The sequence below is a fragment of the Budorcas taxicolor genome, chromosome 25 (assembly GCF_023091745.1).
Source record: "Budorcas taxicolor isolate Tak-1 chromosome 25, Takin1.1, whole genome shotgun sequence".
Taxonomy (NCBI): Eukaryota; Metazoa; Chordata; class Mammalia; order Artiodactyla; family Bovidae; genus Budorcas; species Budorcas taxicolor.
This window is the reverse complement of record NC_068934.1, coordinates 28,641,793-28,656,614: the sequence shown is the minus strand read 5'-3', so window position 1 is coordinate 28,656,614 and position 14,822 is coordinate 28,641,793.

Sequence of the window (14,822 nt, the reverse complement as noted above, 5' to 3'; positions counted from 1 at the left end):
GACGATTAAGGCGAGATGAGGGCAAGCTGTACTCTAATCCCCAGTGCTGCATCCCTGAGGGGCCGGCTTCCCAGGCTCAAGTCAAATCTGTCTTAAATGGAGGGAGGGGGTGGAGCAAGGCAGTCAGTGGTTTTGTTTTTGTTTTGTTTTGATCTTCATCTTTGTATTACTGGCATCTAGCAGAGTGCCTAGCACATTCTGGATGCTCAATAAACTTTTGATGAAATGAAGTGATAACTTTGTTTCACTTAATCAAGGAGAACAAACAAATCACCTAAAAATACAAGTTGTTTCCCTTTTCTCTTTTCTTCTCAGCTTCCTTCGTCATCCTTCACCCTCTCTGGAAATCCCAAATTGTTGATTCCAAAATCATCACACACTCGTTCATTCATTCTGATGTTCTTTCTTTTATTCATGGACCATGAAGTGTGCTAGACGCTGGGGAGACAGTGTGACTATGCCATGACATAGCGAAGAGACAGTCTCATGGAGGAACACAGATAATAAACAGGTTAGCATAATACAGTGTGGAAAACGCAATGACAGAAGTAGATACAAGGTGCTCTAGAAGCATGTAAAAGCAGCATCTAACCCAGATTAGGGGTTTTCAGCAAAGGTATCTTGGAGGAGAACAAGCCTGAACTTAGTCTTAATCGAAAGATCGGTTAATCGGATGGAGGAAAGAAAAGGATGAAAGGACACATATTCCAGACAGGAGCAGCATGTAAAAAATGCTTAGTAAGTAGAATCCTTACTTCTTAGCACTCATAAAATGTGGATCAACCGGGGCAAATGTTTCAATTGGGCTTCCCTGGTGGCTCAGATGGTGAAGAATCCACCTACAATGCGGGAGACGTGGGTTCAATCCCTGGGTTGGGAAGATCCCCTAGAGGAGGGCACGGCAACCCACTCCAGTATTCTTGCCTGGAGAATTCCATGGACAGAGGAGCCTGGCAGGCTACAATCCATGTGGTCACAAAGAGTCAGACACGACTGAGCAACTAAGCACAGCACAAATGTTTATATTAGCACGGACAAAGACCAGACTTGTGCCAGTGGCAAAGTGCGGGAGCTGAACCTGAGACTCCCTGATTAGGTTGGTATTGGCCTCCAGTTGGTAGCATCCCAAGCTCCCAAAATAAAAATGTAAATCCTCTCTGAAGAAAACCATCTCCTTAAATTTTCAGAGACTAAGGCTAATTAAAGATGAGTTGACAAGGAAAGGACATCAAACACAGAAGGAAACAAATTACCAAGAATGAAAGTCAGCAAATGTAAGAAGCAATATATTTAGACCACCAAGGTCTTCAAATATTGAAATTATCATACATAAAACATAAAATAATTATGAAATGCTTGAAGAAATAAAAGACACTGTTATAAAAAATGAGCAAGCAATAAGACACTATCAAAAGTGATCAAGTTTGAAAAGGAACAAATAGAAAGTTTATAAACAGAAATATGACTTATTGAAATAAAAATATAAATGAAAGAGGTTAAATACAGCTGAAGAGAGTTAGTTTATCTGAAAAAACTATCCAGAATAGGATACAGACAGACAAGGAAGTGAAATACATGAGAAAAAGAGATTAAGGCTCAGGTCATGTAGAATGAGCGTTTCCCTGGTGGCTCAGACAGTAAAGCATCTGACTGCAGTGCAGGAGACCCGGGTTCAATCCCTGGGTTGGGAAGATCTCCCGGAGAAAGAAATGGCAACCCACTCCAGTACTGTTGTCTGGAAAATTCCATGGACGGAGGAGCCTGGTAGGCTACAGTCCATGGGGTCACAAAGAGTCGGACCTGACTGAACAACTTCACTTTTGCTTTTCTTTCATGTGGAATGAAAAGGTCTAACATTTCATCAAGAGCCCAAAGGGGAGAATAGAGAGATGGAGGAGAGGCAGTATCTTGAGAGTTCAGTTCAGTTCAGTTTAGTCGCTCAGTTGTGTCCAACTCTGCAACTCCATGAACTTCAGCACGCCAGGCCTCCCTGTCCATCACCAACTGCCAGACTGTACCCAAACCCATGTCCATTGAGTCGGTGATGCCATCCAACCATCTCATCCTCTGTCGTCCCCTTCTCCTCCTGCCCTCAATCTTTCCCAGCATCAGGGTCTTTTCAAATGAGTCAGGTAATGACTGCAATTTTTGTAGAACTCATGACAAACGTAAATATACACGTTCAAACATGAATATACACGCAAGGTGCTTGTAAAGGTTTCCACACCTACCTAAAATGTAGTAAAACTGGAGCATACCAAAGGAAAAGAGACAATCTTGTTGACTGAAAAAATGCACAGCATGAGAGTTGTGAGTTAAGTTTTATTTGGGGCAAAATGAGGACTATAGCCTAGGAGACAGCATTTCAGATAGCCCTGAGAAACTGCTGCAGGGGCAATGGGGAAGGTGAGTGTAATATGATTTTAGTGAAGGGGGGATACCTGCAGTCAGGCATACATTTTGGCGGAGGCTTGCTGCTAGTCATGAAGAGCAGATGTCCCTGTTAATGATTTTAATGCTTTTCTAGAAGATACGAGGAGATGCCAGAATTGGGCTCATAGGAACTTCCCTAGTGGTCCAGTGGTTAAAAATCCACGTTGCAAAGCAGGGCACGCAGGTTCAATCTCTGGTCTGGGATCCAAGATCCCACATGCAGTGGAGCAACTAGAGCCACAGCTACCAAATCCTGGACACTCTAGAGCCCGCATGCCGCAGCTAGAGAGCTGTCTTTCCATGAGTTGCAAAGACCTCTGTGCCACAACGAAGACCCAACGCAGCCAAATAAATCAATAAGTCTTTTTTAAGATAAAGAATTAGGCTCATAAAATCTTCTTCTGAAAATATCTATTGGAAGACCTGTTCTGCCAAATTTTTCCCAGAACACAGAGTGCCTCATTCCTGATCTTCACCCTGAACTCCTCTCAGAGGAGTGTTGGTTTAGTACCTGCAGTGACTCAAGACTGCCTCCTTGTAGAGGTAGACGGCAAGTGCCAATTTATAGTTGGCAATCTTAAAGGTTGTCAGAGGGAAAAAGGTCTTACACATTTAGACAATAATAAAAGAAATCATTAGAAAGTGAACAATATCTTCAAAATGATGGGTAAAAATAGCTATTAACCTAGAATACTGTACCTACCAATGCAGTCTTCCAAATATGAGGGTAAAATATATTATCAGATGGACAAAAACTACAGTTTACCATCAACACTAAAAGAACTCCTAAAGACACATCTTAGGAAGAAGGAAAATTATTCCAAAAGACAGGTTTGAGATGAAGAAAGAATAGTGACCAAAGAATTAGTAAAAATGTTGACAAATTAAATAGTATCTTATAAAATGAAAATAATATCCATTTGTGGCTTTCAAAACCTTATAAATAATATACAGGAAAATAATAGGATGTAAATCAGGAGAAGAGTTATCAGAATTAAATTATTCCTAAGTCTTTAAATTATTTTGGGAGGAGAAGGTGGTTAAAATATTAATTTCAGATTTTATTGAGTATTCAAGGGAACATTATCAGAGTAACTGCAAAAGAAGAAAATAAGAGAATTGGTATAAGTTCCATACTGATAGATTAGGAAACAAACAGAAACTCAATCAATTTCTTTTAAAGCCAAGAGAAGAAAAAAAAAGAAGCATAGAAAAATGGGAGAATAGAGAGTGAAAAAAAATAAGACGATAGAAACACAGCTAAATTATAGATTATAAATAAATTATAAATGGCCTGAATTAGTTAAAATGCAACCTGATGGACAGGATTTTTTAATCCAGCTATAATGTTGTTTAAATGATACACATTCCAAACAAAGACTTGGAAAAGTTTAAAGTGCAGTGCTGCAAAAAGATGTGCCAGGCAGATAGTAAGCCACAGGAAGCGGGGATAGCTAGTAATAAAAGATAAATGGACTTAGGACCAAAAGTCTCATTACAGTAGGATGTTCCCACATCATGTTTGCTGAGACAGTCCTGGCTAACTCCTGTTAAACAGATGTCTCCTTTGTTATTAGGAATAAATGGGGTACTTTGAATTTGGGTGCAAATAGTTTACTTCAGGAGACATCAGTAGAGGAGTAAAGAAATGGATCGGCAAAGAGATCAAAACCAATAAGGGATATGTTATCAAACCAGCTAATACTGTGGAGCTCAGTGCTGCTGGGAGCCCTGGGAGATGGCGTTAAACAGATTTGAGGATAATCCCCACTGAGAGGCAAGGAAACTGGGGTGTCGATCCAGCGAATCCCCATCCATCATTAGTTTAGGGCTTCTTTTATTACCTTAATTCCTGGTACTCCCAGCCTGACTTTCATGTATCCCAGTATGCTCCCCAAACAGAATTGCAGGTATGCACACAGAATAGCTTTCAGTGTAGAGGGAAACTCTGGGGGATTATAAGTGAAGCCTCAATAGTGTCCGTAGCTACATAAAATCAAAAGATTTGTTTTCACCCAAAACAAACACTAAAACTGAATTATGTGCATCTAATTAATTAATTTCAAGCCATATGAAATAAGAGACATCCCTGGTGGTCCAGTGGTTAAGACTCTGTTCTTCCAATGCAGGGGGCCTGGCTTTGATCCCTGGTAAGGGATCCCACATGCTGCATGGCCAAATATATATATATATATACACACACACATATACATATACATGTATATATATGAAGTAAAAATTGATACTGTTACAGAGAGAAATTTAGCAATCTATTTTTGCAGTGGAAGATCTCAAAGCATCTCTTCGATTAGCAATTGGTAAAATGGACTTGAAAAGATAGTAAAGATTTGCAAGATTTCAGTAGTTTAATACACAACGTTTGTTTTGAAAATATACAAAGATCTATGCCAATTAAAGAATAATAGTCTTCTGAAGAATAAACAAAATGTTCTCCAAATATTGACCATGTGCATTGACTAAGGCATAAATCCCAATAAATTTAGGAGGGTTGTTATCACATAGATAACAAAAGAACACTTCTTAATAACTCATGTGTTAAAGAAGAAATTATGATAGAAATTTTAAAACTTAAATCTGCATCAAACTTTGAAACTCCTAGAAGGGGCCTCTTTGGCAGTCCAATGACTGTGACTTCTCACCACTGCAAGTTTCAGTTCCTGGTCGAGGAACTAAGATCCTGCATGCTGGATGGAGTGGCCAAAAAAAAAAAAATCACAACCTCTTAGAAGATAACAGAGCACCTTGATGACTCTGGATACAGCAATGCTTGAGATACAACACCAAAGGCACAATCCATGGAAGACATGATTATAAGCTTGAATTCACTAAAATGAGAAACTCCTGCTTTCTGAAAGATAATGTCAACCGAACAAGAAGATAAGCTACAGACTGGAAGAAAATATTTGCAAAAGACATATCTGATGAAATATGAAAAACAAAATGCTGTTACCCAGTATATACAAAGTTAATATATACAATAATATACCCAATATATACAAAATTAAAATTCAACAAAAAGAAAACAGACAACCTGATTAAAAAATAGACGAAAGATCTGAACAGATACCTCACCAAAGAAGATATACAAATAGCTAGTAAAGACATGAAAAGATGCTCCATGTCATATGTCGTCAGGGAAATGCAATTTAAAACAACAATTATTTTAAAAACAACAACAACAACACTGCACAAAGAGTGGCCAAAATCCAAACCACTGACAACACCAAATGTGACAAGGATAGAGAATAATAATTCTGATTTATTGTTGGTGGGAATACAAAATGGTACACACACTTTGAAAAAAGTATGGCAGTTTTAAACAAAAGTAAATATATTCTTACATGTGCTTCACTCAGTTGTGTCCAACTCTTTGTGACCCCATGGACTGTAGTCCTCCAGGCTCCTCTGTCCATGGGATTTCCCAAGCAAGAATACTGGAGTGGGTTGCCATTTCCTTCTCCAGGGGATCTTTCCAACACAGGGCTCAAACTAGTGTCTCTGGTGCCTCCTGCATTGCAGGCGAATTCCTTACCCACTGAGCCATCAGGAAAGCCCCACTCTTACCATATGATTAAGCAACTGCACTCCTTGGTATTTACCCAAATGAGCTGAAAACATGTCCACACAAAAACCTGCACACAGATGCTTATAGCAGCTGTATTCATTTGATATTTCAAATGAATTTGAAAGTTGCTAAGACTTGGAAGCAACCAAGATGTCCTTTAGTAGGTGACTAGATAAAGAAACTGTGGTACTCAATTCAGTTTTAAAATATTAAATCAAAACAAAACAAAACAACAACAAAACACTGGCAAGCTTAAGAAACCATCACAGGCAAGAAGAACCTAAAGAGACAGATGACTAAATGTAATGTGGTATCTTAGATAGGATCCTGGAATACAAAAGGGACATTAGGTAAAAACTAAGGAAATCCAAATAAAGTATGGATTTAGTTAATAAAAAAAAAAAAAAGAAAGAAGCTATGGTACTAATCATCTAGGAAATGCAAATCAAAACCACAATGAGATATCACCTCATATCAATGAGAAGGACTACCAGCAAAACAAAACAAAAAAAAGACATAAGTGTTGATGAGAGACCGGAGAAAAAGGGGAACCCCAGGGCACCATTGATGGGAATGCAGACTGGCACAACCACTCTGAAAATAAGTGTGGAACTTCTTTTAAAAATTAAAAATAGAATTATCATATGATCTAGCAATCCCACTTCTGTGTATATATCCAAAAGAATTGAAATCTAGATGTCTAGCGATATCTGCACCTCCATGTTCATTTCAGTCTTCTTCACAATAGCCAAGATACAGAAACACCTAGGTTTCCATATTCATGCATCAGGGGATAAATGGATAAAGAAAATGTGGTATACACATGCCCTGGAATATTATCTAGCGATGAAAAAGATGGAAATTTTCCTGTTTGTGACAACTTGGATGGACCTTGAGGGCATTATGCTAAGTGAAATACATCAGACATAGAAAGATGAACATCGTACAATATTACTTATATAGAGAACTTTTAAAAGACAAACTCAGAGAAACAGAAAGTAGAGTGGTATTTACCAGGGGTTGAGGGGTAGGGGAATGGGAAATATTGGTCAAAGAGTACAAACTTCCACGTGTAAGATCAACAAGTCTGGGGATCCTATATACAACAGAATTTGAATCAGAAAAAAGAAATTAATCTGGAATCAAGATTGCTGGGAGAAATATCAATAACCTCAGATATGCAGATGACACCACCCTTATGGCAGAAAGTGAAGAGGAACTAAAAAGCCTCTTGATGAAAGTGAAAGTGGAGAATGAAAAAGTTGGCTTAAAGCTCAACATTCAGAACACGAAGATCATGGCATCCAGTTCCATCACTTCATGGGAAATAAATGGGGAAACAGTGGAAACAGTGTCAGACTTTATTTTGGGGGGCTCCAAAATCACTGCAGATGGTGACTGCAGCCATGAAATTAAAAGACGCTTATGCCTTGGAAGAAAAGTTATGACCAACCTAGATAGCATATTCAAAAGCAGAGACATTACTTTGCTGACTAAGGTCTGTCTAGTCAAGGCTATGGTTTTTCCAGTGGTCATGTATGGATGTGAGAGTTGGACTGTGAAGAAGGCTGAGTGCCGAAGAATTGATGCTTTTGAACTGTGGTGTTGGAGAAGACTCTTGAGAGTCCTTTGGACTGCAAGGAGATCCAACCAGTCCATTCTAAAGGAGATCAGTCCTGGGATTTCTTTGGAGAGAATAATGCTAAAACTGAAACTCCAATACTTTGGCCACCTCATGCAAAGAGTTGACTCATTGGAAAAGACTCTGATGCTGGGAGGGATTGGGGGCAGGAGGAGAAGGGGATGACCGAGGATGAGATGGCTGGATGGCATCACTGACTTGATGGACGTGAGTCTGAGTGAACTCCGGGAGTTGGTGATGGACAGGGAGGCCTGGCGTGCTGCGATTCATGGGGTCTCAAAGAGTCGGACACGACTGAGCAATTGAACTGAACTGAACAAAGCAAACATTAGCTCAAATGCTCTTATAAGTAGGTCCTCCTATTTGTTCAAGGAACAGATAATTTCTACGTTATACAAACTCTTCCAGAAAATAAACACAGAGTGAATACTCTTTAACTCATTATACGATACTGGTGAAACCCTGATAACAAAATGAGGCAAGGAAAGTATGAGAGAAAAAATTATGAGCCAGTCTCATAAACATACATAAAAAATACCCTAAACAAATGTAAGCAAAGGAATCTAGGAATGTGTTAAAAAGGGATGTATATATCATGACCAAACTATATTTATGCCAGGAATAATTTAAAATTAGAAAGTTCCTAAATGATACCCACAACATTAATAGATTAAAGGAGACAAACTAGATACCTGAAAAAACATTTGGAGAACTTAATAATGATAAAAGCATTACCAAACTAGAAATAAAAAACTTCTAAAACCTGATAAATAATACCTAAAAAATACCAACAGCAAACCTCATTCTTAATTGTGAAACATTAGATATATTCCTTTTAAAATGAAGAGGTTAAACAAACATACTCATTCACTCCTGGTTTCAACATTGTACTGGTAACACAAGAAAAAGAAACCAAAATGCATAAAGATGAGAAATTTAAAAACCACAAATTCATTTAGATTACAAAATTTTCTATATAGAAATTTGAAAGGAATCTACAAACTACTAGACATAATGTCACAATGTCTCATTTCTTTATTGCTCTGTAGCAAGCCACTCCAACATTGAGTGACCTAAAAGAATAACCATTTTATTCTATCACAATTCTTTGTGTCAGCAGGTAGGGCTGGACCCAGCTAGGCAATTCACTTGCAGGTGCCGCATGAGGTCATTTATGTGACTGTATCCTCTGGCCTCTTGAACTGCAGCTGGAGTCTAAGGTGGCCTCACTCACAAGCCTGCTGCTGCTGCTGCTAAGTCGCTTCAATCGTGTCCGACTCTGCGCGACCCCATAGACGGCAGCCCACCAGGCTCCTCCATCCCTGGGATTCTCCAGGCAAGAGTACTGGAGTGGGTTGCCATTTCCTTCTCCAATGCAGGAAAGTGAAAAGTGAAAGTGAAGTCGCTCAGTCATGTCCGACTCTTTGTGACCCCATGGACTGCAGCCTACCAGGCTCCTCTGCCCATGGGGTTTTCCAGGCAAGAGTACTGGAGTGGGTTGCCACTAAGTCTAGTGACTGGTATTTACAGTTGGCTAGCAGGTTTAGGCATCAGCTAGAATAGCTCATTTTTACTCTGTGGGGGTAAATTGAGAGTCTTCATATAATAGTCTCAGGGCAATGTTTCAAGAACAGAAGCTGCAAGACCTTTTGAGGCTTAGAGCTAGAAGTTCCACATATCACTTCCACTATATTCTGTTGGTCAAAGTGACTCACAAGGTCAGTCTAACTCCAAGGCGTCTGGGAACAGATTCTGCTTCCTTATGGGAGGGACAGCTAGTATTGCAACGGGACAAGCGTGCAGGCTGGTAGAGATTCTTGCATCTATCTTTGCTAATAATCTCAACAGGAGGTCTAACAATTTGGCTAAAAATACTTTGAACAAAATATGTGCAGTACCTATATAGAGCAAAGTATGAAGCTTTATTAAACATTAAAGAAAAGCCAAGTAGGGACTTTCCTGATGAACCAGTGGTTAAGAATCTGCCCTCAATGCAGGGGATGCAGGTTCAATCCCTGGTCAGGGAATGAAGATCCCACAGGCATGGAGCCACTAAGTCAGCTCCACAACTAGAGGGTGTGAGGGCCACAACTAGAGGGTGTGAGGGCCACAACTAGAGGGTGTGAGGGCCGCAACTAGAGGGTGTGAGGGCCACAAATAGAGAGTGTGAGGGCCACAACTAGAGAGTGTTAGGGCCACAACTAGACGGTGTGAGGGCCACAACTAGAGAGTGTGAGGGCCACAACAGAAGATCCATGTGTCACAACTAAGACCTGATGCAGCAAAATAAATAAATAAATATTTTTAAAAATAATTTAAATAAATAAAGAAGAACCAAATAAATTAACAGGTATACACATTCATGAATAGTAAGACTTAATGTTATGAGATGTCCGTTTTTCCTATGCATTCAATTTCAATTCCACAAAGTTTTCAAGGACTTGATAAGCTAAAGGTGCAAAGATAGGCAAGACAGCTTTGGAAAGTAACCGAGGAGCATTCACTCTGCTGCTGCTGCTGCTGCTAAGTCGCTTCAGTCGTGTCTGACTCTGTGCGACCCCATAGACGGCAGCCCACCAGGCTCCTCTGTCCCTGGGATTCTCCAGGCAAGAATACTAGAGTGGGTTGCCATTTCCTTCTCCAATGCATGAAAGTGAAAAGTGAAAGTGAAGTCTACCAGATAGCAAAACATTATACACCTCTAGTCACTGAGATAGGATGGGATTCGTGCAGAATTAGACGAATAGACCAATGAAACAAGCTGTACATGTGTGTATGGGTATCTGACGTGTGATCAAGGAGTGCTTGCAGGCCACTGGGGACTGAGCAGCGAGTCATGCTGGGATAATTGGTTACCACCTGGAAAACAAACAAAGTATATCCCTACCTCAAGCCCTAAAAAATAATCAATTCATGACAGATCAAAGACTTAAAAGTAAAACTTGAATATATTTAGAAGAACCAATGGGAGAATATTTCCTTATTTTAGTATAGAGAAAAATTTCTTCAAAAACAGAAAAAAATGCACTAAACATAAAATAAATATTAATAAATATATCTATGAAAAATTAAGAACATCTATTACAGCATAAAGAAAGAGAAAATATGAGGCCAAACTTGTTCTTGCAATATCTCTAATTCACAGAGAATTATTTTCCAGGCTATATAAAACTCTTGAAAGTTATTGAGAAAAAGACAAATAAGCAACAGAAAAATGAGCAATAGATAGAAATAAATACTTTTCAGGTGAAAAACACAAATGGTGGATAACACTTGAAAAGATGCTTAGCTTCATTATTTAATCAGGAAAATGCAAATTAGGACAACAATAAAATATTATTTTGCATCCTAGATTGTCAAAAACTAAGAAATCCACCAACTATTATGAAGATGTGACTTTAAGGACATTGGGGCAATCAACTGATTTGGAAAACAATTCGTCTTTAGCATCTGAAATTGAAATTTGTATGCCCTAAGACAGACCCAGAAATTCGACAACTAGGTTTAGGTATTCTGTAAAGAAAATCTTAATTATACTGGGAGACATACAAAATAAAGATTCAGAGCAGTAATGTTTATAATAGAAGAGGAAGAAAAAGAACCGTTTGATATACTACATAGTAAGGAAATTATTAAAGACATTCTGCTGCAAAGAATCATTGAATTGTCCCAGATCCCCAAAAGCAACCAATTTAGACCAAAGCTCTGCTTCCTATTACCCAGTCAAAACCCAAATCTTATCATAGGTTCTGACACCTTCTTACTAGAGCTTCCCAGGTGGCCCAGTGGTAAAGAATCTGCCTGCCAAGCAGGAGTCGCAGGTTCAATCTCTGGGTTGGACAGATCTCCTGAAGAAAGAACTGGCAACCCACTCCAGTATTCTTGCCTGGGAAATCCCACGGACAGAGGAGCCTGGTGGGCTACAGTCCATGGGGTCACAGAATCAGACTTGACTTAGCACAAATGCACCTTCTTACTGAGGCACCCCATGATATGCATGCCCTTAGCTGCAAAGAGTAAGAACCTCAACATGTTAACAACAAGTGTGTTCCTGGTGGTCATTTCTTTAGCCGGGTTGGTGGTGGGGGTGGGGGTGCAGAGTTAGGCATTGACAAGCTGAACACAAAGTACAATAACTGGTCTGGTCTTTTTTCTTCTTGGACACATGAGCAGACAGATATTGACATCAACAGCCTTTGAAATCTCCACTTGTTCCAATCTCCAATGTGTGATCTAGATGTGACTCACAGACACTGGTGCTAAGGAAGTCAAGAAACTGTGGAGTTGTGAGTATTAGACGTGATTTCCACACGGACACTGAAATTGCCCAGGAATGAGGGGACAGAAGCTCAGCCAGTGAAATGATGTCTGGGCAACTTCCCCTTCGGCTAAGAGGAGATCATTCCTGTCTTCTCTTTTGTCTCAACTTCCCTCCGACCTTTGGCATCTTGGAACAGAGGAGGATTTGGAAATTGGGGCCAAACTCACCCAAAGAGGGAAACAAACCAAAAACAAGAAGACAGAAAGGGTAGGATCTCACGGCCAAAGAGAGTGTCTGGGTGGTGGGGGCTATGGTTCTAGTGGTCAGCGAGGGGCTATACCCTTTCCAGAATACTCAAGGGCTGGTTTGCACGCATACCTAGTGTTTTCAAAGCACCACTGTCCTCAAACCTCATACAGAAAATTTACAGATGAAGAAAGTGGGGCTCAGAGATGACTTTTTCAAGGTCCCTCTGCTAATAAGAGGTGGAACCAGGACTGCAACATCTAATCCCACCTGAATTAGTACCATTTACCCCACCAGCCTGGTCAGCAGGAGCCCTGGCTTCATTTCCAGAAAACACAGAAGAAAAAAAAAAAGAAAACACAGAAGAAGCCAGAGAAGCCGGGAGCTGGAGGTAGGAAGAAATGTCCTCTGGAGGGTCCTTATAAAGAGCACCTTACAATCTCTCTCCTCTCTCTTCCCTCTTACAAGCAATCAAAGAGTTACAAAAACACAAACCTCTAAGACCAGAAGGTAAGGAAGATACTGTTTAAAGTGGTCACTTGTCAGAACATCACCAGAGTCCCAAAGCAGAGCCTCCTCGAAACAGCTGGAGGCAGCTCCCATCCACCAACGTCATCCCCATGACTCACACTGTCAGCTCTTCCTTAGTGTGTGGGAATGAGACAATCAGGATGTCGGGGGGGGGGGTGGGGGGCAGATTGCTGGAAATGAGCATCACGGCCTCTAGGAGCCATCCAGACACGCCTTGCTATTGGGAAGTCCCCTTGGCCTTCACTCCACGGATCCCTGAGGGCCCTGGATGCTTGAACTGAGAGAGGAGAAAGCCTTAATATCCAAAGGAACAGCTCAGAGTGAAGGGACCCTTCAATCCCCATCAGTTCTTAGCACTTGGGTCTGCAGAGTCTGGGAAAGGAAAGAGGCTGTGCTGACAGCATCTCTAGGGAGCGGTCATGTGACTGTGGGGCAGGGAGTCCTCTCCCAGCTGCAGAGCCTCCAGGCACTTCTCCCTGAGTCACCTACCCATTCCTACCCACCTGAAGACCACCTAGTCATGAATCTGAATTCTTTTGAGACTTGTCCTTTTCCTCAAGAGAAACACAGCATCTTTCTAGAGTGTAGAGATTTGAGTCAAATCAGGCTGCCATTAAATCATTAGGAGAGAACTTGGTTAGTCTCCCCCAGTCCAATGTATAAGCCAAAGAGACCAGAGAGGACTGCTAACAGCAACATTCCTGCAGGGCAGGCAGTCACGGAGTCAGACAGGCTTGGGGGGCTCTGGACCTGGGAAATCCCAAATTGGCTGGATGTGCAGTAAGTCTCCAATAGCACCCCACTCCAGTACTCTTGCCTGGAAAATCCCATGGACAGAGGAGCCTGGTGGGCTGCAGTCCATGGGGTCACAAAGAGTCAGACACGACTGAGCAACTTCACTTTTAGTTGTCACTTTCATGCATTGGAGAAGGAAATGGCAACCCACTCCAGTGTTCTTGCCTGGAGAAACCCAGGGACGGGGGAGCCTGGTGGGCTGCCATCTATGGGGTCGCACAGAGTCAGACACGACTGAAGCGACTTAGCAGCAGCAGCAGCAGCAGTAAATCCATCCTTCCTTGTCATTTTGCCAAAGTTTTCACTTTCGTCTCAGGTTCAAAGGTTATGTTAACAAAATAAACCACTTGTTATACACAAATAAACAATACCAATATTTATTAGAGAATTACCTAGCTTACTTTCAGTATAGTAACGTTAAAAGAAAGGCGAAATAGAAACCAGAGGATACTTCAGCAAATTGGGTTTTGACCAACATCCAGACTCAAATAGCGCTGGGAAGTCCCCTGTCATAGCACATCTGGAGTCCCACTTGGGAAAAGGTCCCAGGCAGCTCATCTGCTCAGTGTGTGAGACTTCAAAGATTGCTTTTTGGGGTTCCCAGATGCAAACTGATATCATCATCAATCTGAGCAAATTGCATCTCTGGCTTTTTGTTAATGCTATTTGTTTGTCTTGTAAAACTTGAAATGTTGTTAAGCCTGGGGCTTGGTTGACCACCCCCACTCCAAGGGCTCAAAAATGTCAAGATTTGTCCCCTATCTTATCTACGGTGCCACAAGCCTTGCAATCGCATCAGGCAGTCAGGGCACTTGCAGTCAGCGCAGTGTTCAGGCAGGTTAGAGGCAAGGTGCAAGGCCTGCTCTGCTTTGTCTCTGAAGCCTAGACAAAATTATTTAATTTCCCTAATACTTGCTCATCCTTGGCTGACTTCAGTCTCCATCTGAATACCCGCTTCATCATGCTGGCCCCACAGATCCTTGACCCCATAAATTCTACTCTGCTCTGCCTGGCATGCATATACCCTGCACGCCCCGTGGAATTGATCACTTCCCTTTGCTCCTCCACTTCTGAAATACCAAACTCTATTCTCTGACACCAATTCCTATTCTTCCAGCTCTGACACTCTGTAACTTTCACTCTGTCTGTTCTTTACCCCTTGGAAATGCCCAGTTTGTAGAGAACACAGTGTTCTCTTGCCCTGATTGTCTTAATCAGACTTGTTCTGCATTTGAGGGGAGAAGAAGGCGTGAGGGAGGCTTTCCTCTTTCAGGCTATGAAGGCTGGGGCTGGGGCTGGGACTGGGGCTGGCATGGAGGCCAGGCTGG